The sequence below is a fragment of the Talpa occidentalis genome, unplaced genomic scaffold (genome assembly GCF_014898055.3).
Source record: "Talpa occidentalis isolate TD23 unplaced genomic scaffold, MPIMG_talOcc4v2.1 talOcc4.2, whole genome shotgun sequence".
Lineage (NCBI taxonomy): Eukaryota > Metazoa > Chordata > Mammalia > Eulipotyphla > Talpidae > Talpa > Talpa occidentalis.
Genome location: NW_023602073.1, coordinates 73235523 through 73260212, shown reverse-complemented (window position 1 = coordinate 73260212; position 24690 = coordinate 73235523). Strand labels below are relative to the sequence as shown.

General features: G+C 40.3%; 1 long non-coding RNA gene across 2 annotated transcripts in view; it reads left to right on the top strand.

The window, feature by feature from the left end:
• Positions 1 to 24690, top strand: part of LOC119252572 (uncharacterized) — a 32658-nt gene that overhangs the window by 6344 nt on the left and 1624 nt on the right. For both annotated transcript variants that reach the window (XR_005126847.2, XR_005126848.2), the window contains exons 4-6: positions 15868 to 15948; positions 17067 to 17148; positions 18510 to 18647. This is a non-coding gene — a long non-coding RNA (uncharacterized LOC119252572). The remainder of the gene's footprint in view (positions 1 to 15867; positions 15949 to 17066; positions 17149 to 18509; positions 18648 to 24690) is intronic.

Sequence of the window (24690 nt, the reverse complement as noted above, 5' to 3'; positions counted from 1 at the left end):
CGATTCTTCTTCCTCAACATGTTCTGCTCATTATATCTTTTAGCAAAAGTAAATGGCACAACGTCCATTACAAGTAAATGATTCTATCAGGTTTTCAGTTTTGTAAAACTTTTCTCTATTTCATAATACACATCCAGTGTACCTCGTTTTTTCCATCATCACTTTTCCTCCACCCCTGCCCAATATCAAATCAATTCACCTCAGAATATTCACCTTTTCAAAGCCCTGTCTCTTCCTTTCTTTAATCATCTGACTCATTTCTCTCTGCTTTACTGAGAAAGAATAATTCAAAAGCAGAATTTCTTAATTTTAATAGAATGACTGGCAATCATAGACAAACCAATAATTAAATACTGTCTGTAATAAAATAGACTTTCAGTAATTCATAGACTTGAAAGAACACAAAATGTCAAACTTCCATTGTTGGACCTACCTTCTTAATCTTCATTTACTATTAAGCCAGAAATAATTATATAAAATACATATTTTGATAGTTATACAATAAAAATTTCATATAATACATATTTGATATTTGTTGATTTATAGTTAAATCATAAATATTTTAGTGCTTATGGAATTTTCCTTTTAAACCTGAAAGTGCAAATGTCAAATTTGATCTATTTCATCCCCTCATGGGAAATTAATACAACCAGTACATTATGACTAAGGCAGCCAGCAAGGAAAGGGGAAAGACGATCCATGATAATCCACAGGCAGGGTGACACTCCACTTGGGGAGGTCATCATGGTTGGAGTGCACTGTGACTTCACTGGGCACATGGACAAGGTGCCCTCCAAATATGAGCTGGGAATGGTGTTTATATTCTACCTTGACACATCCCTGATCTTTGACACTCCCCGAGGAAGGAAGCTGTAGTGTGTATGTGTGTGTCTGTCTTTCTAGAGAACAAAGTGGAGGAAGTGGAAAATGTACCAAGAAGACAATCAAAGGGGAAATAGTTTTTAAGAAATTAACCAACTTAAAGTATAATTATGCATAAAATGGGAACTTAGAGATACAGGTCGTGTTATAACTTGGAAGGCTATGCAAAAGAAGTCACCATCATCATTTGGTGGCCTATGTAGAAGCACTTACTGGTGCAGTGCATTACTCAGTTTAGTAGTGTTTATGTTTCCCATGTGCATAAGTACCTTACATAAAGGCAAGACTAACTTTTTCTATAAAAGTAATGAAATGTGATTAGACATATAATCCTTAGGCCAGCTCTCCAAGACTATTTGAACCATGTGGTAGGCAAACTCTCATATGGCCCCAGTGATCTACACATCTTGGTATTCATACTCTTGTATTATTGTGTCCTCTTGAGTGTTGGCTGAGCGTAGTGACTTGTTTCTGATAAAAACAGCAAAAGTCATGAGATGTCACTTTGAAGAATTGATTATAAAAAGTCCATGACTTCCATCCAGGGTGATGTCTCTTGCTTTCTCTTGAATTGCTTGCTCTTAGGAAACAACTCCTATCTCCTGAGACAGGCCTCTGGAAAGACACATGAGCAAGTTCGGAAGCAAATCTCCTAAAGCTTCTTAACAGCCAAATGAATGAGCTTGGAAATAGTCTCCCTAGAATCGAACCTTGAGACCCCTAAAGCTCCAGGGTACATCTTGACTGCAACCTTGTGAAAGGCTGACCCAGAACCACCCTTGCTAAGCTGTTTCTGGTTCCCTGAGCCACAGAAACTTCAAGATTATCTTAACCTTTAATTTTCTTAAGCTCCTTAATGTGGGGTGATTTGTTAATGCAGTAATAGATAACTAACACAAGCTATAAAAGATAATACATTGTGCAGCTTGAATGCTATATAAGGTGCACCAGAAGAGTCGTATCAAGGTAGGCAGAGGTTGAAGAGAGAGCTGTCGAAGAGGTTCACTGAGTAGTTGCACTGTATCAGCACTGTGCCAAGCACCTTAGGGACATGTGTTTGCTTATTCTCATGATCCTCATGAGAGGATCCTCATGATGTTGGCCTTATTATCCCCACATTACCCACAAGTAACCTCAGGTCAGAAGGGCTAAATAGGGGCCTCCCTGGTGGCGCAAGGGGTTAAGTACCGCACTATGAAGCAATCCGAAGCCTCTGCAGTATGAGTTCAATCCCCGGCCAGCCAGGGAGCAACCCATATGGCGCAGCAGACCTCTCCTGTCTCACCCTCTGCTCCTCTCAGCAGTGTATTTCAATTAGTCTGCCTGTTCTGTACTCCACTCTGTCTCTGGTGGATCCTCTCACCCCCTACATCTCTGGCCTATACCCCAGCTCTTGTATGCATAAATAAATAAATCTTTAAAAAAAAAGGAGGGTTAAATAACTTGCCCAAATTTTCACCCCAGGTAAATAAAAGATATCTGGTTTTGAACTCTGGTTTCTGTACAAATGAATCTCCTACTTCTACTGCAATCCTAATTGCAATAAATAAAGAGAGCAAATACTTCATAACATTGATGATGAATGAAAATGTACCAGCTGAACCTTTCAGACACGTAACTAATATTTTGTGTAATAAGAGTTTGAGTAGGATATGAGCAGAATATTGTAGAAATATGAAGAGCAACTGTTTCTCCTATGGGCAGGGAACAGAAGGAACACCCCCACAAAGGTGGGGTACAGTAGAGATGAACAGCACAATCTCTCTATTATCTTTAGGAGGTTCAGACTCTGAAACCAGACTGACAAAGGTTCAGACAAGTAATTGGCTTTGTGACCCAGGCAAGTTACTTCTTGATACCATAGTTTCCTTATCTATATTGATTAAATAAAGCCATGCATATAAATGACTCAGCAGAGTCAAGTATACAGCAAACAGATAATAAAAAACAAAATCATATTATCATCTCAGTAGACACAAGAAAAGCATTTGTAAAATGCAATATCCTTTCATGATTAAATTCTTAACAGTGAAAATCTGGATACTTTCCCTCTACGATCAGCAACAAGACAAGGATGTTCACTCTACTGCTTTTCGTTGACTATTAAATTAGAGTTTAGTCATGGGAATTGGGCAAGAAAAAAAATATATAAGGCATCTGGGTTGCTGGGTTGGAAAAAAAGAAGTAAAACTATTTCTGTTGGCAAATAACATGATTTTATAGATGGAAAACTACTGAAAGAATTATTAAGACTAATAAGCTCAACAAGCCTACAGGATGCAAAACCAATATAAAAAGCCAATTATATTTCTAAACTCTTTGCAACAAGCAATCAGAAAATTAAACAATACCCAACAGTAGAGCAATGCCTCCCAAAAGTCAAGGGCAATGATTTCTAATCCAGTCTGCATTCAGCAAACTGTTATTCAAATGTGTGTGTAACAACACTTTCTGACATGCAAAGCCTCAGAAATTGTTTCTTTCCTGTCTTAAGAAGTTTCCAGAAAATATACTGAACAAAACAAGATAGTATACCTCAAAAGTGGAAGATGAGAATTTAGAAGCTCCTCAAGGGACATTCCAGAGAAGGGGGCCTAGAGATCTACATGGAGGTGGAGCAGCACAGCGGACTCTGCAGGGGTCTCACCCCAAAATATCATGCTGCCAATAAGTGTGGTTGTAGAAGAAGGGAAGGCTTATACAGGTAAACATTGCAAAAAGAAAGGGACAGTGCTGAGTAAGATAAAGAGAAAACGAGGCATACTCAAAAGTAGTGCAATCACTGAATACCACTTGCTTCTACAGTGACACTTTAATGCAATCATTTTTTATTAATTTAAAGGTAACGATCTAGGGCCTCCCTGGTGGTGCAAGGGGTTAAGTCGCAGCACTACAAAGCAATCCACAGCCACTGCAGAGCCAGTTCATCCCCAACAGGGAGGTGACCCACATGGCGCAGCAGACCTCTCCTGTCTCGCCCGCAGCTCCCCTCAGCACCGTATTTCAGTCAGTCTGCCTGTTCTGTTCCCCACTCTGTCTCTGGTGAGTCCTTTCACACACACTCACACACACACCCCTCTGGCCTGTACCCCAGTTTTTGTATGCATAAATAAATCTTTTTTAAAAATTAAAAAATAAAGGCAATGATCTAACTATAGTGGAGGATAAAGAAATAAGGGGCGTATGAGAGACTAAATCGTCATGTGTCATAGCAGAAGGTCTCACATTGATAAACTGAGTAACTGTTGTGAGACCACAATATTTATAGGTATGATGATATATGTTTTTTAAAAATAGCCCAAAGTGTTAAAAGTGACTGTTTCTGGGAGATGCATAGGCCTGAGTGTACGGAATGGCTGTCTTACATTATAAACTTTTATATTACTTGATGCTGATTTTTAACAAAGTAAATATATTTTGATAAGCATTTTCATTGATAGAGAAAAGAGGAAATCTGGAAAATAATGATCAACATATTTAAAGATACATATTATTTTGGCTTGCAGATTTTTCAGTAAACAAAAGTATTGCCATTCACCTACCACAACTGCAGAAACATAATATTCTTTAATTTAACAAAGTGCTTAACTTAATGTATTTTATGACAAGGACTTTGTCAGAGACTTAGCTACATGGTGAATCTGTCTCTTTCACTATGGTGTTATTTTACATCTTTCTCCAGCTCTTGTATTTCCAGTGAAAAGAAAATTAGGCATAAAATGATGATTAGATTCAGGTTGAATATTTTTGGTAAATGTACTGCATAGTAAAATTCTCTGATGCTGCGTACTTCATTTTAGAACTCCTCAGGAGATTTGTGGTGCTGAGTGTAGATACTTGGTTAAGATGGCAACCACCAGATTCCTCCATTATAGGAAACATTTGGAAAAAAAGAAAAAAGCTATGGCTCACCTCTCACTCCTTCAATACATCACAGCCTGTATGTAGATGCTGTCTCTGTTTCCTGCCCTGGCCTATTCTTTGGAGAGTAACCACTTTATTTGTATTGATAATGGGACAAGTAGCTCTGAAATGAACCAGCAGTTTGTGGTGGGAGTAAAAGCCCAGGAGGATGAATCCTAGGAAATGGGGCATGAAACCCAAAGCAAATGGTAAAAATGAGCAACACATGAAGAATGTGAAATGCAAAAAAAAAAGCATAAAAATCATCACTCATCTAACATCTGCAGCAATGGAGGGAGTCAGAGGAAATAACACATGTGAGTCTCTCCCAGCAGAAAGATCCATCCCACCATTCAGTGGCAGGATGTAGGAGATCCTTTTGGATGACTTGGGCCCTTTTCAAGTTGTCTACCATGCCCTTTATTTCTTCCATGCTGATCATTAATTTTAATTCTCAGAGAATTCTTGGTCTTGTGAAGTTTCTCCAGCAACAAAATGGTAGCTAGAAAATTGATACTTTCCAAAGTGTGCATATGAAAGACAATAATTTGGGATGCGAATGTGATGAGAAAAATCTATAACTACTTTTTTATTTATGTTTTCCTCACCTTTTAGATTTTTATTTAGATTTTTTTACATGTTTAGGAATACACAACCACAGCAGTACATAATCGCAGAGAATATAAATCAGTAAAAATATATTGGGAGAGTTAACTGAAACATAAAAGACCTCAAAAAATTAAAATGAATTCAAAAACTCAAAAAGAAAAAGAAAAGACAGTTTTGTTTCTTCAAAAAGAAAACCAAGTAACTGGCACCATGTCAATATTGTTCTCCAGCAAACTTTCACCTAGTTAATAACTTTAGCACTCCTGATCCTCGCCTACATCAGTTATTTCCACATGAACTGCAGTAATGATGCTCCTTCTGGTTTCATCATTTCTCCTGAATTTGCTAGTTGGCATAGCTTGCTATCATTAACTGGAGATGAACTAGGACCACTGAATTGTAAAAATTCAGCCTTTGACACACACTGATATGGTCACTAGGGCTGCTGCTTCAGGGATTGTGTTCATTTGTACAACTCAGGGAAAGGTGGGAGTGGAGAGCAGGGGTTCTTGATGTAGTAGTCACTGTATACTTGTATAATTACTATGTCTATTTGTGGGGGACTACAGAAAAGCATCTTAAGGAAGGGCCCCTGATAATTTAGGCAGAGTTGCACTGGGCTAGTAGCTGGGACATGTGATCCTCAGCTCTGGCTTCTCTTCTTGGGACATTAGAAATCAGCACCTGAAAACCATTCCACGGTCTGATCTGTTCACCAGGTGTTTCCCCTCTCCCCAAAACTCTGTACCACCAGATACACTTCCATCATTCTTAACTTCTTAGATATCTTCTTTCATTGTCTTCTGAAAGAACACTAAATAAATTGGGGGCCTTTTCCAGTGTGGAGAAGAAAGGGAAACCACTTTGCATTCACTGACCCAAAGGTTCCCTGATGTCTTATACATTCACCTTGTTTCAGAATCTTATCTGTCCTACACAAGAGTAAACAATATCGACCACTTATTTCTTTGTGTCCTTATATCTCTAAGAGGCAAAAAATTCTGCAAAGTTTTACATTTTACAATGTATTTATAGTCAACCAAGAGAAACTGCAAGGCATCTAACTCAAAAGCATTCTTAGTTGGAAACAGTCTACATCTGGTGAAACAGCAAAATGTCCTCCTCTGGGCTCATCACACATCTGCAAGGTCACTCTATTCCTGGCTCAGCTAGAGTAACTGTCTGCTTAAAACCTGTCACAGCCAACTCCCTTTTGTGCTGTGTTAGAGCAATTCACAGACTGGTGGAAATTTTCTGGTTCTTTCTCTCCCCAACCTGCCCAGGGAACCTGTTGGCAATTTTAGCCTTTACTTGACAAGGTCCTTTTGACACAGCCTGGTTGATGGCCTTTGCCCCCAGGAGGGCTCAGCTATTTCGATTTCCAGTGGCTACCACTTTTGTTGTTAAAACTTTTCCAGGACCTTTGGGAGTGGTTATTTCTTCTTGTACCATCATGACAATTTTCTTTTCTAACCATGGGTGCTGTCGTGTGTAATTAAACTCTGTGCCCCAAAATAAAGACAGAAGTGGTGATTACGTTACCATCAGCTGAATGCCACCAAGCCTATCCCTATGAAATTTAAAGAAGCTCCAAGTGATGACTTTTATCTCAATTGGCTTTGAACAAGAACTCAGTGCATACGCCCAGAAAGTACTTCTGCTTAGGAACTAGAAGACAGGTTTGAACCACACTATCTGTACTTCAAAATCAGGGTTCTTCCACCTGACACTATAAAAATTTGGGATTTGGGTAACTATATTGTGGAATCTGTCCTGTGTATCAGAGGGTGATCAACAGCATCCCTGTCTCTACCTACTAGCTGCCAACAACGCCCCCACCCCCAAGCTGTGCTATCTGTATCTCCAGATACCACCAAATGTTCTCTGGGGGCAAAATTGTCTCTCTTGAAAATCACTGATCTAAATGATAAAAGTCTTGATATAGGTTGTGTTCCACTTTAAGCACACATTTCATTTTCCTTTAAAAGCCTCTCAAAGGAGACACCTTGCCTAAATGTATAATAGAAATGAAGTTATATTCACCCTCTAGAATTATACAAAGTGATTCCTAATGAGTTCAACCAATTGAAATGTGAATGGGGATGGGAATGCTTTTATTCTATATAACAGAGGAAGTGATGTCAATTTATTCACAGTGGGAAACATGATTCTAGAACAAGTTGATAAAATATAAGAGCATGTGCCGTTATGCCACATTATTCACTTGTTGATTTGCTTTGAAGAGGAAGATGTTTAGAAACCTACATTTTTCATTTTTGTTCTTATTTTATTGAAGCAACATTGGTTTATATCACTGTATGTGTTTTAGGGGTACAGGCTATACCTCTTCAAATGTATGTTAAACACTCCCACCACCAAAACCCCAATAGCCTCCCACCACAAGCCACTGGACCACCTCTACCCTTTTCACTCACCTCCATTCCCTCTGGTAACCTCCATTCCACAGTCAGAATCCACAAGTTTGTTTTGTTTGGTTTTGTCAATTCCTTCGCTTTGTTTCTTTATATTCCACATATAAGTGAAATAATCCAGTCTTTGTCTTTCTGCTTCTGACATATTTTCCTTAGCCTAATCACCTTAAGTTACATTCCTGTTGTCAAAAATGGCAAGATTTCATCTTTTCTTTATAGCTCAGTAGTAGTTAGTGGACTAACTACCACCACATCTCCTTTATCTAGTCATCTGTTCATAGGCACTTAGGTTGTTAGGAACCTAAGTTTAAAAGCAATTCTAATGCCATTAAGACTAGTTCATATCAGATTCCTGCTAAAATGATTATTCCATCTCCTGAGGCATTTGAACAATGGTGGAGGTTAAGAGAATCTTTCAAACAACCTCAAACCAACTCATTTACAGGCAAACTGAAATCCTTTGTGATAAATCGATAGAGTAGCAATAGCAGGAAAAGGCTCCTGAGCCCTGATGTAGGGACACCACCTGCTTTAGAAATCTAGGGATGTGTGGGAAAAAAAAATCTAGAGAGCAGCTCTTTGAAGACAGGTGAAGATCATGGCAAAAGAACTAATGAAAAGGGAATGGATATGCCATATGGCCTATCTTTGTGATTTTTCGATTTTCCTTAAGCTCTCTCTGTCCCATTGTTACAAACATTTATTGGTATCTGAGAGTCTGCTACTGATGTCGTTGTGTGTCTTGCTCAGGACTGGGGCGTGATGAGAACTAAGTAAATACTTGGCAACTATCTAGTGCATTACCAGTGCAGACATAGAGGAGGAGATAGAGGATTTCCCAAATGCCAAAAGAGAATCCACAGAGGGTTGTTCTGATTTTCTCTCGCTCTAACAATAAATACAGGTTCAGTTGTCAGAAGCTTCTCTTGTTTTGTCAAGAGAAATTTTCAAGTGTCTCATATGATGTCATGGAATTCTGTAGCTCTGCATAGGTCCAGGACAATTTTTAACCCAGAACCCTTGGAGATTCTGGAGCTACTCTTTCAATTTTTTTTTTTCATTTTAAAAAGGATCTAGAATGAATCTAGGATTGCAATTGATATTAAGGGCCTGTAGCAGACTGTCTCAAACTTTAATGTACATAGGAATCACCAGGTGTCTTATTATTTTTTTCAAAGATTTATTTATTCATACAAGAACCAGGGTATAGGCCAGATGTGTGGGAGGGTGAGGGGATTCACCAGAGACAGAGCGTGGAACAGAACAGGCAGACTGGCTAAAGTACACTGCTGAGGGGAGCAGCAGGCAAGACAGGAGAGGTCTGCTGCACCATGTGGGTATCTCCCTGGCCAGCTGGGATCGAAACGCCATTGCAGAGGCTGTGGACAGCTTCACGGCGTTGCGTTCAACCCACTGTGCCACCAGGGAGGCCCACCAGGTATGTTATTAAACAGATTCTGATAGAGTTAGTGTGGATGGGACCCAATATTTTGCATTACTGATAAGCTCCCAGGTGAGGCTCATGCTGCTGAGTCAAGGGTCAGGAAGCTGAATCAGTTTAGAACCAAACCTGGCTCACAATAATAATACAAAACTATAAAACAAATACATGCCCACTCCTCCATTCCTTCGTGGGCAATATTAAGAAGTATTAAGATACATTTACTTTTAATCAAACATTTATTGGGAGCCTATAATGTGTGTAAAAAGAAAAACATTGTGCCACAATCTAAGAAATAAGCAAAACAAATCAGAAACAACTCTATCATTAAGGTGCTTTCAAACTGATAGAATAACATAAATGGATAAATAGCAAGAGCAGAAAGCAGAAAAGTGACAAAACAGAAGTTAAACAAATCTAAGAAGATTCAAATAAGAAAGTTAGAGAACATGGGTTTTGAATCCAACAGACCCCAGAACTCTCAGCTCTACCATTTCCTAGCAGTGTGAGCTCAGCCCAGTCACATGACCTCTCTGAGTCTGCCTCTGCATCTGTGCAGTGGGGTGATAAGTACCTGCCCTATGGATAAATGTTAAACGTGCTAACACCTCAATCACAGTGCCTGGTACATGAGAGCTTTGTAAATATTATCTAATAGTGATATTAATATTATTTTCACCAATTTGAGAAAGGGGCCATTTGAACTGTGTTAGGAAAAATGAATATAACTTAGGCGAAAGAATTGGTAAGGAGGAAGAAAAAACATAAACAAAGATATAGGATCTGTGTGTGTTTACAGAATTGAGTTAATGTGGCTGGGAGAGAAGTTTGGAAGGAGAAAGCCAGCAGTTGGAGCTCCGAATTCAAACATATTGATACAAATGCTACATGATAAAATTTGTGAGCTGGCTCATGATTAAAATGACCTGTCTCCAGGTGAGCTGGAGGGAAGGCATGCAGAGAATGATGAGCACTTTGAGGCCCAATTAGGACAGTCAGATCAAGATATTTTCTAAGAAAACTCCTAACCTCCAAGATATTTTCCAAGAAAAATCTTCATGCTGGAGAAGTGGTGCTAGACAGTGCTCTGCAGATGGCTTAAGTCATGGAAGCTTTTGCCATGATTCAGCGTAGGACTTGGCTACATACAGACTGTGGGGGAGGAGCTGGTGCAAAAGTGAAGAAGGGACAGGAGAGGGCCCCAGGGGCTGAGCATCACAGGAGAGAGTCACAAGTGGGAGGAAGTGCTGTAGGGGCCAAATCCTGATTCCCAGGTAAAGAGGCTTTCATTTCAGTAGAATTCAAATGGCAAAAGGTTTAATGGTACTTGGAGATGAAGGAGTAGAAACTGGAGAAGGCATGAGGAAAAAGAGTTAAAAGGCCAGAAAATTGAAAGCAAAGCCTTTAAGATAAGAGAGATCTGAGTGGAAGTGGAGGGAGGAAGACAGTGAAAAAGCAGGTGTGGGAAGCCATGGCTGAAGGAGGGAGGAGCAGAATTCCAAGTGTTAGTTCCACAAAGGAAGGTAAGGCAATGAAAGGAGATAAAAGAAAATATTGAGGAACTTGCTAAGGTAGAGAGGAAGGAAATTAATTCTCACACTGAAGGGTCTCCAAATTCATACTAAAGGAACAGTGGAGCTGTATAAAAGAGGCTGAGGCTTGAAGCTCACAGAGTAACTGCTACAGGAAATGGAATTAGGGTATCAGGAAGAACTGATTCAGGGCCTCCCTGGTGGAGCAAGGGGTTAAGTTTCAGCACTATGAAGCTATCTACAGCACAAGTTCAATCCCTGGCCAGGGAGATACCCACATGGCCCAGCAGACCTCTCGTGACTCCCCCGCGGCTCCCCTCAGCAGTGTACTTCAGTCAATCTGCCTGTTCTGCTCCCCACTCTGTCTCTGGTGAATCCTCTCACCACTGCCCCCTGCATCTCTGGCCTGTACCCCAGTTCTTGTATGCATAAATAAATAAAATAAATGTTAAAAAAAGAAGAAAAAAAACTGATTCAAAGATCACTAACTCCAAGAAGGCCTCAGCCCAGGCCACTGAAGATTAACTTGACAAATGTCGTTTCAGGCTGCACAGTTAGGTTTGGCCGTAGTGGGCAGCCACAGACCACTCTTTTTTTAAAAAAAATATTTTATTTATATATATATATATATATATATATATATATATATATATATTTATGCATACAAGAACTGGGATACAGGCCAGAGATGCAGGGGGTGAGAGGATTCACCGGAGACAGAGTGGGGAACAGAACAGGCAGACTGAAATACACTGCTGAGGGGAGCAGCAGGCGAAACAGGAGAGGTCTGCTGCGCCATGTGGGTTGCTCCCTGGCTGGCTGGGAATCGAACTCGTGCTGCAGAGGCTTCGGATTGCTTCATAGTGCGGTGCTTAACCCCTTGCGCCACCAGGGAGGCCCCACAGACCATTCTTAAGAATAGGCAGAGTGCTCTGCTATTTTCACTGCATCTTGCAGCCTGTACTGTTTGTGTAGATGCAGATCTGAGGATGCTTATGGTAGGATGCCTCACCACACTGGGCTGTTTTAGACCTGAGCCCTGCTCATCTCCTAGCATGAAGTCTCAGGAATCCATCAGACCCTTAGATTGTTCTCTTGGACTCAGCTGGCATCATTCTTGGTCCACAGCTGAAAAGTGGCCAGTTCTTGGCCTGATTCCAGAGAGGTCTGGCTGCATTTCCATCCAACTGGGTTCTTCTCTGAGTATCTTTATTTCTTTTGCCTGACAGCCATCAATAACACCTACCTAGGCACCTGAGTTCACTCTTTAAGTGCTAAGTAAATCTTCCAGCTTCCAAGAATTCACTCCCCATTCCTATAAAATTTTATTTAAGAGTACCTGTCATTACTGGACCAGAGTAAAAAATCATATTGTAAGAGTTAAGCAAGATTGAGGATGGGCAAAGGGAGAACTGAAAAATATGTGTGATTGATTTCTGAGATGTTCTTTAGAAAAAAAATACTTGAAGTAAAGTAAAAAGTGGGAATATCAGAATGATATGAACAGTATGTTCAGTAAGAGTCAGGAAATGTGCACAGGACTGGGAGCCAACGAGCTGTGTGACCACAGGTACTATACTTTACCTCTCTGAGCCTTAGCGTTCCAGTGCAAATAAAATTGGGTGCTCTGACTGAAGCACAGTTTATTGTTTCTTTCCCCTCCCAAAAATGAAATTAATAAAGTCATCCTTGTATGACTTGTGAAAGTGAGCATGAGACTGTATATAAAACAACTAGCCCATATCTGGCACAGAGGAGCTGCTTGAAATTTGACAGATTTATTATTGCTAGGGAAAGGTAAGTGAGTTTGTTCAGAGGAGGGAATTGTGAATGTCTTAAGTCAATTTTTACTTGATTATATATAACTTCAATTTGAATTAATTGTGAGGAAGAAGCTACTAAACACACAGCAGTTCTCTGTATTGCAAAGGAAAGTATATTTGCAGCCAAACTTCATGTTGTGTGGAGCAAGAAGGAGTGGGAGACTGCAGTTGTATCAGATGGCATAACTCACCAGCTTTGAAACAAAGGCCAGGTTTAAACTTGTCCTGGCCTCTCAGATCAACTTACTCTCCCAAGTTCCTTATTTCTGCTGCTGTTGCAGCCATTGGTGTTGGTAATCCCCTCTCTGCACTGCTCGTTCATTCTCTCTGTATGAGGCCCTTCACTTCTACTTCACTTTCCATTCATCACAGCCACTGCCCTAGTTCAAGTCTTCTCAACTTATTCTCCTAATTGACCCCCTTCTATTGTCTGTCTTCTCTATCATCCTTAAACATTGTTTAGGACGTGGCAGTCTTCCATGCAAAAACATTCAATATCTATCATCATGCACAGATGTAGCCTGACATTTAAGACTCTCAAAATCTGGTTCCTACTAAGCTCTTCAACATTCCCAAAGTCATGGGTCAAAGGTCTCCAAATTCACTGTGTGTTTTTCCTACCTTCCTGCCCAGTTCTCACTATTCCTAGGCTTTCTTTCTATCCTCATTCTGCTTATCTAAACATTGGTTTCTACAACAGTAATTCTAACCCAGTGATTTCTTCCCTTCTTAAATCTTCAGCATATATCTTCTCCAACAGCATGCTCCACTTTCTTGGAATGTTTAAATGGTATTATAAATAAGTGGATTCCATTTCAAATAAATGGGCAACTCTGGGTTAGTAAATGATTTTGGTAAATAAATGCAGATTTTATTGTGGGAAGACCACCTCCCCAACCCAGCCTTTATTTTTATGCTTCGCAACTTCTCTGACCATGGATGCTTTCACAGAGCAACTCAGAAGACTACTGTTTCTCAGAGGAGTTTTCTGCACTATTAATGTCACTTAGCATAGGCTACATTACATTTTTATCTTTGCACTTAATTGCACCATTCCTACTACTAATATATGACACTCCTGGCAAGAATAAAATCCTAGCACTGTCACGGGTGATATACTATAAATATAATGATATGAAAAGGCACCATATACATATCAGCTAACTCTTAATTTAGGACCACCATAGATGGCTGTGCAGATGGTGACCATGACAATTTTAGGGGGCAACACTCACCTATACAGCAATGTGACAAGAAAATAGTGCGCAATGGACAGCTCCTGTGCCCAGGAGTGCTGTCTGTGTTCTCTTTGCATCTACCAGATCATGGAAATCTTCACTTGTTCTTGAATATTCTGTTCACACAAAGCCATTAGTACCATATTTTTTACTGAGGATTTTCTGAGAGAGGGAATTTAAACTATGCACCATCAATGAACATCTAAAAAGGATCACTCACTAAACATTTTTGTTTTCCAGAAGATGCTCCTCAGCTCTGTCCCTAATATGGGCATATTTTTCCCTGCCCTTCCTCCTTGAGGCACCCTCACTTTCCTCCTTTTAAAAATTTGATTTCTCTGAATTACTGCGACAGTGCACAGCAAAAGGATTGTGGGTGTCTTGGTGGTGTGTGTGGTGTCGTAACAGACATTTGAAGAGGTGTGAACCTGTACCCCCAAATCATATACAATGATGTTAAACTATTGTTACCCCAATAAAAATAATACAATTTAAAAATGAATAAAAAGAAGTAAACAGCCTCACATCACCACAGAAAGTCTTTGTTACAACAAAGAGGAACAGCTGGTGCTTGAATTTTTCAGGGATAAAGTAGGAATGTCAGCAAAACAAAACAAATTGGGAAACTGTTTACATGGATCAATTATAAATATCTATAACACTTGGCTCAATTTATATAATGGAAGAATGTCTGCACTGTGGGTTATAAATTATTCCTGCACTAAGTGGATAAATATGGCTTGGACCTCAGCTCTGCCCTGTCTGAAACCTGCAGGAGCCCATAAAGAGCTAATAGCAGGGTCATGTGCCCCAAGCACCCCCACTTGGGTTGGGCAGGCAGAACCCATTAAAGGTCAGTGTTGAGAATCGTCCTTCCCACTGGAATACGGGCAAGGAGCTTTAAGGTCAATCTTAGGATAATGCAATTTGTACCTGAGGACAACTCGGGGTAGGAAGTGGGGACCCACAGGAAGAGGATGAGCTGGTCGCCCGGTCCCCTGAGTCCAAAGACAGCCCTTTTATATCTTCTGCTTATTTACACAGCTGCTGATAGGGGCTAACACCCTGCTGGGCAGACAAGGTTCCAGTCTAAGGAGAACCCCTTTCTTTGCAATAAAGTGAGAAGTCTAGCAAAACTGGAACCTCTATTCATTTCTGATCTACTGAGAGGCCCAAGGTCTTTAGACCATTTTATGAAGCAGTTTTCTGTCAAACCCTGGAGATTTCTGTAGAAGGGGATGGTGTAAGTTGGTTTGCTCCCCATTTTATTATATTAAGCTTTGCTTCTCTGAGGAAGTTACTTAGTGCAAAAGAGAAAAGACGTGAAACATACCATCTTGTGGTGGCTAATACCTGGGTTAGTAATGAGTGCAAATCTTCAGAAATATCGCATTACTCACAGGCTGAGTCTAGCTGCTGTGCATGCGCTCTGAGATAAGCGTCTCTTGCTCCTTTTAACTGTGTTCACACGACAAAGGACTGTGCATGCCAGATACAGGAGTCACTGCAAGTTTTCTAGAGAAGGAAATAATCATGGAGTGTCAAAGCTCCCCTTCTCCTTTCCACAATGAGTCCACATAGCTGCAGGGCAAGTTTGGGCCACCCACAAAAAGAACACCAGAAATCTCCTCCGTCATAGAGACCAGGTTCTTTGTGTTGGATGCTGCTTGCTGACCCCTTTGGAAATCCTGAAATTTCTTCCAAAGACAATGACTGTGTTCTTAGGATGTTTTCTTAATGACCTGGGTTCTGTTCCTGCTTCTCAAATTGCTATTTTTCTCTCCAGCTCTATGGATTTCTCTGGGGCTTTAGTTCTGAAAGGCCAGATTGCATAGAAGGCATTCAAAATGGTAATGATGTTAGTTATGAATAGCAAAAAAAAAAATTTGTTCTAATTATAAATAATGCCAGCTCATTAAAGAACATTTGGAAGCTATAAGAGTATTTTTAAAGTTACCTATATTTCTACTACCCTGAGAAAAATCAATTCTCTCCCTTCTCCTACAGAATTAGTAATTGAGATACAAGTGATTGGAAGTAGGACATCCGGTACAGAGACTTGGAGAGACATAGAGAAAGAGCCATGAGGTGAGTAGAGCACCAGAAAAAGGAATTAAACAAGTAGCAGCTGAGAGATTTGGATCCTCTTTATGCAAAGTGTGGTCTGCAGACCAGCATGAGCTTGTTGTAAATGCAGAATCTCAGGCCCAACTCCAGACTTAATAAATCAGAATCTCTGTGCTTTGGAGACCCCCACACATTGAAGTTTGGGAATCTCTGCTCTACATCATCTGGAGGCTATACCTTTGTTGGATCCTGAACAGCCTTCACCCTGTCTTTGTGAGACCTGATAACATGTGTCTTCCTGTATCCCCATGAATCCTGGTTAAGTTCAAGAAATTAATAAATGGAAGAGCTGTGGTCCAAATAGGAGTCTGACTCCTTAGTTCATCTGCTTATCTATGACACTATAATTCTAGTCCTCTTATCCAGGAACACACTATATTTTTTCATTTGAATCATCCAGTAAATATCTCAATAAGATTTTATTCTTTTCATATGGATCATACATATTATAATAGAAAATTTTCTTTGTTAATGGTCCTTTGTACTTTGGAACAGTTATATAACATAGACTTTAAATTGCCCAAACAATTTCTTTTGGTTGTGCTTGAATATCAACATTAGCCTTTATCATAGTAGAAAAATATAATAGTTAGATCCTAGAAAAGGGTTCAGATAAACTAACAGAAGATGGCTATAAAGTGTCTGAGCTGAAGGTTCAAAATGTCCCTTCAGGTGGAAGGCTTGGGGCCCAGAGAAATCAAGTTTTCTATCATAATTTTGTAGTCACTTTAAGAAGTTATGAGACAGACACAAAGACAATGAAGATAGTTACTAGACCAATGGTTCCTAACTTTTGCATGTTAGAATTACCTGGAGAGTCAATCAAAATCCCTAAGCCCCACCCACATTATATCTTACCAATTAATTCAGGGTGTCTGAGGGAGTAGACCAGGTATCAATGGATTTAAAGATTCCCAGGTGCAGCAAAGTATGGGAACCAATGTTCCCATAAAAGGCTCCTGGTTTACCTGTTTCATAAGTCCAGATTTGCAAACGAGTTTACGTACTTAACATCAGGCATACATGGAAAGTATGTGAAACTATTAATTCTATTAATTATTATTTCTTCTATGTATAAGAAAACAGAGACTTTGGGGCCCTACTCCACAACTACAAGAATCTACAAGTGAAGATCTTCAGCTGATTCTTTTGCACATTAAGGTTTGATCAGACTGTAATTCCTGGAAGGCCTGGACTAGATGAGAACTATCCCTATTTCCCTAATAGACCAAATAGTGCTTTGCAGACTAAAGGGGTTTAAGAACTGTTGGCTAAATTGAGTTGAGAGTCAGAGTAACCCTGATTCAATTCAAAGAATGGGAAATTTCAGGTATTAGCACTGAAGGGAACAAAAACATCCTGTAATTACTCTTAGAGCAGCAAGTCCATCTTTGGATGGCAATCCCCTTTGAGGAGCTCATGAAAGCTAAAGCCTATTTTTCTATGCTCAAACATTTTGCCTATGATATCAGTTAGTTCACAGATCCCTAGAAACCTACCCAGAACTCCTATATCCATGGCAAATAAAACTTGAGTCTAAAGTGGAAACTGAAATCTTGAGGTAGAACTGCAGCATTCCCTAATCAGAATGAACAGAGGCCAGAGTAGTATTTTTTAAAGGGACTGATCACAATTTAATTAAACAGCTTAAACAAAAAATAATTTTACAAGGAATTGACAAGAATGTTTATTTAGGTCTTTATGTATGATTCTTAAATGTTTTCACTAGCACTTTGGCTTCCTACAGTCTTTGCACTATGAATTTCTTTTGCAGCTTTTCTGAAACCTTTAAATAGATCTATGATCTAAATGACCTTTAACAGAATAATGCTTGTAATCACCATTTCCCAGACCCAGCCTAACATAAATCAGGTAGTCTGAACAGAAAGGAGAAATCGGGAGGGCCTTCACAAAGCGCTGCACTGTGAAGCTGTCCACAGCCTCTTCAGTGCAGGCTCAATCCCAGTCAGCCAGCGAGAATCCCACATGGCACGCAGACCTCTCCTGTGTCGCCCGCTGCTCCCCTCAGCAGTGTATTTCATCAGTCTGCCTGTTCTGCTCCCCGCCTGTCTCTGGTGAATCCTCTCACCCTCCCGCACATCTGGCCTGTACCACTGTTCTTGTATAAATTCTTTCTTTAAACAAAAAAAGAAAGAAAGGGGGGTGTCTACTTGCGTGGGCTCCACCACCAGGCAATTGTGTCATTAAGACACAAAGCAGGAAAGAGGAGCACATGCTGTCAAAGGCACTGGTGCTGTCAAAGGCACTGTGGACATCTGTGTCTGGAAATGGGACTGAAGAAAAGACTCATAAGCTAGGTTTGGCTCACAAATTCTAATTAACTGAGATCTTCAGGGAACACAACTTCTATGGCTTTGTAGATTCACTGATTTAAGCGACACTATTGAATACTTAGTATTTGTGAAGTAATTATTTTTTTATATTATTTTTTTATTTTTTTACATCACTGCTGAAGTAATTATTTTATTTATCTATCTACATCCTATTTTATTCCATATAAGATGTAAAGTGGAATATATAGATATATGTGCCAGAGGAAAAAATAAAATCTTGAAGAAAAGAATGAAGAAAAGGAGCCAAATGAAGAATAAGTGGAGAAAGAAATAGAAGAAACAGAATCAAAGACTGCATGCTATAAGGTCTGTATATCTGCGCTCTGAAAACCCCTAATCACTAAGACAGAGGGCTAGTAGTAGGGCTTTACGTTTTATTATAGCAAAACAATGAGTGCATTCACAATTTCCTAAAATAAAAAAGTCTATTATTCCTGTAACTGAGACTAGAGGAAAAAAAAAGTGTCCTGCATTGTCATAAAGAGGACCTTGTGAAAAATTGAAAAACATCCTCAACTTCTGGACCGCCACGAGCTTTGCAGGATTGCAGCATGAAATCATTGCAGTGTACAGTACAGGAGGGCAGACAGCACACGTGATGATTTAATCTACTACAAATGGCTGTCTAGCCGCTGAGACACGGTCAAGCCTAACCCTGAGCCCTGGGGTGTCGGGAGGGGGAGGGGTGGGGCAGACCGTGGTGCCCCTGGGTGAGGGGAGGTACATACACCTCTCATGCAACCTGGCTCATGGCCAGGGCATTGACTGTAAGAGCCAAGCACAACTTGTATTATTTCTGACACATTTCTCTAGAAGTCAATAAAGGTCAGTATGAAATAATGAAATAACTCTCAGCTCCTTACCTACTCCTTAGGTAGAACCTCAGTCTAAAAAAACCCAGACTGGCAATTTTCCATGGTAGTAAATATCTACTAAATTAACAGGCTTATAATTTATGGGAAAGTAAAGGGTGTTACGTTTGGGTTTTTTTTTTTTTTTTGCTCCCTCCACCCACCTCTACTTTTTATTGTAAAAGTCTACCAGCAAGGCCTCACTCATACTGCCCTCAGGATACAATATAGCAAGAACTCTAGTGTGCCATTTTTGATCTTCTCTGCCTGTGGGAAAACTCCCAGATGCTGCATTGAGTTAGAGGTGGGATCTTGATTTTGGTTTCTAAATCTACAGTGTGTCCCAGATTTTATTAGCATGTCACCTCTTTTATTTTTACAATTTTTACAAGCCATTTGTATTGTCACATAATATTTTTTCTGAATTTGACTTTTAAACTATTTATCCGGGTCTCCCTGGTGGCGCAAGCGGTTAAGCACTGCACTATGAAGCAAATCTGCAGCCTCTGCAGCACCAGTTCAATCCCCGGCCGGCCAGGGAGCTACCCACATGGTGACACAGACTTCTCGTGACTCCCCCGCTGCTCCCCTCAGCAGTGTATTTTGTCAGTCTGCCTGTTCTGTTCCCTACTCTGTCTCTGGTGAGTCCTCTCACCCCCCCATATCTCTGGCCTGTACCCCAGCTCTTGTATGCATAAATAAGTCTTTAAAAAAAAATAAACTATTTATCCTAGGAAATATAAGTGCAATATCACATATAACAGACATTAAATATGTGGTATTTAGAAATATTTCTCATAAACTTCCTAAATTATCTCTTGCATCACATCATTTCATCTTTGCGTACCTCAGTGTCCTCATCTGCAAAAATGGGAGGTATACCACTAATACATACACATATATGTGTGTGTGATATATCTTTATATATATATATATATGAAGTACTTCATATACACACAGACATATATAACTTCTAGCAGGTTTTGACACAGTAAATGCTCCTAGATGCTATGTACCATTATTATTACAACACAGTAAATAAGGTAACTGTTAACTCTATTTGTAAAGCTGGGAGAAAGAGCTTTTGGGGTAACCCCAGGTACAGATTCTTTCCTGCTTCTTACCTATTTCACACCTCAGATGACTAATGCTAGTATTTACCTGTAATACCAAATCTGATGGACAAATTCATGTCTCCACTATGGATATATTACACCTAAACTTTCTGAGCTAAAACAATATTTATAGTGAGATTGTAATTTTGGTAGGCTATTTGTTATTTATGAAGCATTGGTAGAGGTAAAGGAAATGAGGAAGGGGAAGAGGTAAAAAGGACAAATAGCAGGGATAAAGGTGAAAGGAAAAGGCCAACCATAAAAATTTCCAGAAAGTCAGTCAGTAAGCTTCAAAGAGTCACAGGATTAAAATAAAATATGAAACTAGATGATACGATAATAAGTGAATTTTGTGTTCTCCTTCCTGCTTTTCTGTACTTACTGTTTTCTACAGTGAATAGGTACTGCTTTTATCATGAGGGGAAAAATTTTTTTTAAATTAATATAATGTGTCTTTAGGGAGAATGGAACTCAAAAGAATAGCAACCAAATATATAGTGGAAGAGAACAGTGTGACAGGGTAAATGTTATGCTTACTCATAAAAGACCACCAAGAATCTCAAATGCATAATTCAGTAAAATCACTGGCACCAACTTTCTCCCAGTTCTCCCAGTACTGGAGTTAACCTTGCTTAAGAAGTAGAGACTCCTCAAGTAGAGAGGGTTAAATGGGTGGGACTGGGGGCAAAGACCACGGATCCTCAAAGGCCACCTTCTCTTCTGATAGTGCAGGGTGAGTTCTGACCAGCAGGGGTTCATTTCCTGAGTGATCTTACTTGGGTGTGAATCCTGAACCCAGGCCAGTGAGCACCTGCCCAGGGAACCACAGATGCCAGAGGGCAGTACCTTGGCTTTGAGTATGGGGCTCTCTCCTGCTTCTAAAGTTATCGTGTCCAAATATGTGGTATTTTTTTTTAAATAGAGGCATGTTTTATTTATTTGTTTGTTTGTTTGTTTTGTTTATACAAGCACTGGGTACAGTCAGAAGCGCGGGAGGGTGAGAGAATTCACCAGAGCCAGAGCGGGGAGCAGAGCAGGCAGAAGGACCGAAGTACACTGCTGAGGGGAGCAGCGGGCGGCAGGAGAGGTCTGCGGGCCATGTGGGACCCTCCTCCGGTGGCCGGGGAGCAGCCGGGGATTGAACCGGCGCCGCAGAGGCCGTGGGCAGCTTCGCAACCCAGCGCTCAACCACTGCGCCACCGGGGAGGCCCAATATGTGGTATTTTTTTAATGACTGATTTATTTATTTCCATGGAAATGGGGTTATGATTGTTTAATGGGATTTTTAGGCTCCTCTTTGTTTTCAAGGATATTTGCATTCCTTTTTTCTCATTTAAATATGGTATAGACTTACTGATTTTTTTTTTTACTTGATTTCTCAATTTCAAACAGAGGATTATTGAAATCTTCCTATCAGCTTGTAAGAGAGGTACAGTGAAATCTCCCACCCTTATCTAGGATTCGCCAGCTCTCCCTGTGGCATCAAATATTTTCTCTATAAATATATTTTGTGTCTTTGTGGCTAGGTACATAAAAGTATATGCTTGCTAGAGTTACTTAGATTGTTCCTACCATGATATGTAGTATCTCCATTCCTTGGCTTAGTGCTGACATTTTACTTGGGAGACACAAGCCCAGGGCAGTGCAGGTAAGGAAAAAAGGAAGTGAGATAAGGAAAAATGCAAGGTCATAGGAGACAATGAGTTGCCCTGCCAGCCACTACTTTCCAGCTGGTGAGTGGCGATTTTCTGTTCTCTAGTGTGGGGACTTTCCTCACAAAGATTACAAGAAAAGTAAAAGTTTATTTGCCCGGCTTCCTCCTCTCTTTCACGTATACTTGATTGAGTTTCTCCCCACTTCTCTGTAGTGTGGTCTGGCTCTTTTGAGGAAGAGCTCCAGTACCCTGATGTGTGGCCTTTTATGCAGACACAGAGTTGGGTGGAGTGTAGGTGTGTGGCCGAGGCAGTGGGGAAGAAATAGAGGAGGCAGGTAGGGATGTGTCTGATACATCCCTAATAATCTGTGTCCTGGTTCAATAACAATGCCCTTAGGCCAATTTAAGAAAACCTGAAACCCCCAAAGAAATTAAAAATCAATTCAATAAATATGTGCTGAGCACTTTCCATCTGGCAGTCACCGTGCGAGGTACTGTAAGGGGGAAGGGAGGGAGCCCAGGACATGACTCTGGACCTCATGAGGACAGGTGAGCTCTGGAGGCAAGATTTTAGATTTTGAGAGACCTGGGTTTGTATTTTTATTCTGTTCCTTGCTGCCTTGTGATAGGAACAAAATACTTAACTTTCTAAGCCTTGGTTTCCTAGGAAGGGTAATAGTCCTTGCCTCTTGTTCTTAAGATAGTTGTAAGATTGAAATGAAATCATTTGAAAGTAGTCAGTACATTTGATTCATGTTAAATGTTATTCCCCTTCTCAATCAAGGAAGCCAACACAGATAACTACAAACACAGCCATTATAGGCAAAGGACAAGCAAAGAACCCCAAAGCACAGAAAAAGGAAAGAAGTTGTGGAGCCAAGGAAGCTCCTGGAAGATTTCCAGTTCGGGATTAAAAAAAGAAAAGTGAAGGGGAATTCCTTCCCCTTCCCTAGTGTGCATCAGCCCTTAGCAACTTTTCTTTGTTGGCAAATTTGATCTTCTCCTTTGTGTGCACCCCACCTCCCTCCGCCCCATCACTGTCCTTTAGACTCACATGACCTTAAGCCCGCCCACATTCCCTGACTTTGAAGAGCAGGTAGAATGCAACATGCACCCAACCCAAGCCCTTGCCTTTGCAAACACTAGTGTTTGTTAGAAAGCAATCTGATTATATTAATTCCAATTAAGTTTGAGTAACGGCTGGCTCTTCACCCTCCTACTATTTGCACCACTTCCTAACTGAAGCTTATATCAGAAAGACAATTGTCTAATCTGACTTATCCTCCATGAAAATACACCCAGTGGGATAGCATCTCAAGCTTTTCTGGCTTCTCCGCGGTCCTCCTTTCTTCACTCTTCCATCTACTGGCTCTCTGGAGGCAGCCGGGTTTTCCATGGCTCCCGAGGAGGCTGCCCAGCTCAGCGCCAGAGTTATCCTGTAGGTAGGAGGTGATTCCAAGTCAGGACTGTTTGTTCAGAAACCACAAAGGAACCAGGTTTCCAAACTGTTCTTCTCCTTACTAATCAATCATAAAATTTCCTTTCTAGTTCCCACTTGTTCCTCAGCATTGTTCTCTTTTTCCTTGTGTATATTCTTTATATTAAATACAGCATCTACATAGCAAGTTTTTGAGTAAAGTGAGTCTTAAAGAGTAGCAAAGGGTTTAAAATCCTGTTTGAAAAATCGTCTTATTCAAATAAGAAACATGTGAAAACAAACTCCGTACTTAATCAGATAAAAGGGGTGAGGCTTATCAAGAATTGTAACACACATTTCTCCCTCAGTTAGTCATTTATTGTATTTTCCCATGTCGCCTGAGTATTTCTGTGTAGTGAGTTTAATATCTAATTGTTCTTATCTTCTCTTCTTTTTACCAGACATTTTAAGAAGTCTGTTCAAAGAGTTTGATTTAGTGAGGTCTTCCAGAAATGTTGCTCCCAGCTGCTCAATTATCCTCCTAGCCTGCTCTTGGCTGGTGACGGCAGATTTAGGAATGAGCAGAAACATTGCGTTGTTGCAGAAGAGCTCTGGTTTGATACCAGAGCAACGTATTTGCTGAACCTCTTACTAGCTGAGTGACATGACCACATCACTTAATCTTGTGGGCCCTCCTTGGCACACATTTAAAATGTCAGGGACAAACCATATCTCATGAAATCAACAACAAATGCAATAATTTGACTCATAAAACATTTGAATAACTGTGGCAGACATTATGCTAAGTCCTGGGTAGATGTATTTGAGCAAGGTAAAATTCCTGCCCTCAAATAGTGCAGAATCTAGTAGAAGAATTAAACATGTATGAATACATTGGTGTATCCACTGCTATTATAGAAGAATATTCTTGAGAATATTCTGTTCTCAAGAAGGCAGGTAATATCAGACATAGAGAGGGAACTTTTAAAATGACATAGTCACAGGCCTCCCTGGTGGCACAAGGGGTTAAGACATAACCTATGAAGCTATCTGCAGTCACTGCAGCATGAGTTCAGTCCTGGCCAGGGAGCTACCCACATGGTGCATCAGACCTCTCCTGACTCGCCCACTGCTCCTCTCAGCAGTGTACTTCAGTCAATCTGCCTGTTTTGCTCCCCGCTCTGTCTCTGGTGAATCCTCTCACCACCCCCACACCTCTGGCTTGTGCCCCAATTCTTGTATACATAAATAAATAAACTTTAAAAAATAAATAAAAATTTAAAAAAATAAAATGACAGTCACCCCTAGGGAG